This window comes from Pteronotus mesoamericanus, unplaced genomic scaffold (genome assembly GCF_021234165.1).
Source record: "Pteronotus mesoamericanus isolate MK-2021 breed Mesoamerican mustached bat unplaced genomic scaffold, CSHL_Meso_final scaffold_99, whole genome shotgun sequence".
NCBI classification, from domain to species: Eukaryota; Metazoa; Chordata; class Mammalia; order Chiroptera; family Mormoopidae; genus Pteronotus; species Pteronotus mesoamericanus.
This window is the reverse complement of record NW_026555330.1, coordinates 1045847-1047335: the sequence shown is the minus strand read 5'-3', so window position 1 is coordinate 1047335 and position 1489 is coordinate 1045847. Positions and strand designations below refer to the sequence as shown.

Below are 1489 nucleotides of genomic sequence, written 5' to 3'. Positions count from 1 at the left end.
GTTCTAGGCAACATTATTTGCAATAGAAAATTAAAAGATGGGTGATTAATACATTTCACATATTCTCATTATGACTACTGTGTAGCCATTAACAAAAATGAAATAGATACACATAGCAGTCCATACATATAACCCTTGAACAACACGGGGGTTAGGGGCACCAACCCCACCTGCAGTTAAAAATCCACATATGACTTTTGATTCTCCAGAGCTTAGCTACTAATAGCCTACTGTTGACCAGAAGTCTTATTGATAACAAAAATAGTCAATTAACATATACTTCATATGTTGTGTCTGTTATATGCTGTAGTCTTACAATAAAGTAAGTTAGAGTCAAGAAAACTGTTATTAAGAAAATTATAAGGAAGAGAAGATACATTTATGGTATTTATTGAAAAAAATCTGTGTATACGTGGGCCTGCCCAATTCAAACCTGTGTTGTTCAAGGGTCAACTGTATGTTAAAATGGAACGGGTGTCTGTAATATGTAATTGAGTGAAGAAAAACAAGCTGCAGTTCAGTATAAATAGTGTGACCATATGTTTAAAAAAACATATATGTGTGTGTGTGCGTGCATATACATATAAATTCTAAACATACACAAGTATTATTTTTTTTTTAACATTGATGTCCACTGGGGAATGGGAGTAGAGTATAAAAAAGAGACTTCACGTTTTACTTTACATACTTTTATGTTATGTGAATATTCTATAATGATCATTCATCACTTTTGTAATTATTTAAAACACTGTCTAAGTCTATATAATGGCTTGTCTCATAGAGGAGAGAGCACTGGAAAAGATTCAATTTTGTTGCTATAGCTAGCTGAAATTTAACAGACAGTTTTGATCACCTGCCACCGATCATTGCTTGCAATACTCTTGTAATTTTTAAAACACAGTTAAAAATCAAAAAGGAAAAGTTAAACCAATATTTAAGTGAGGAAAAATATAATTCAATAGCTAAAGCCAAGGGTAGGAGTAAGACCAAGGAATAGAAGCAGAGGGCGGGGACACAGAGCCCGGAGAACCACATGCCTGGGGGCTCCCTAGTAGCTGTTCCCACACACCTGGGCACTGACACTTCAGGGCCACTCCTGTCCTCCTGGACTTGTGCTCTGGTGGCAGAAGCAGTCAGTATCGGCACAGCTGCTGCTCCAGCCTCAGTATTGTTAGCTGTTGTTCTAGTTCTGAGCTTGAGGTTTGCCACCTTGCTTCAAAATTAGGAGTCAGGACCAAGGGGCAAGGCACTGGAGCTATTAAAAGAGGCCGTCCTGCCTTCCACAAGAATTCATCTGGACTGACTGCCCTTGTATCTTGACTTTTGTGCTTTGTTTCTCTATTAACTCTTTGTAGCTTTGACCTTGGATTTGACCACAGATTCTGCCTCTGCCTCTGTACCAGTCTTGTATCTTCCCCTGAGGTGACTTACTGGCCAACTCTGTGGCTCAGGTTTTCTTTAGGGGCTTGCTGTGGTCATTTTCTTCACA

At 38.5% G+C, this 1489-nt stretch overlaps 1 non-coding gene across 1 annotated transcript; it reads right to left on the bottom strand.

Moving 5' to 3' along the window:
• Positions 1-747: 747 nt before the first annotated feature.
• On the bottom strand, positions 748-872 carry LOC129063980 (small nucleolar RNA SNORA28). Its single transcript, XR_008528412.1, has one exon. It is a non-coding gene; the product is annotated as a small nucleolar RNA SNORA28 (small nucleolar RNA).
• Between the last annotated feature and the right edge of the window lie 617 nt (positions 873-1489).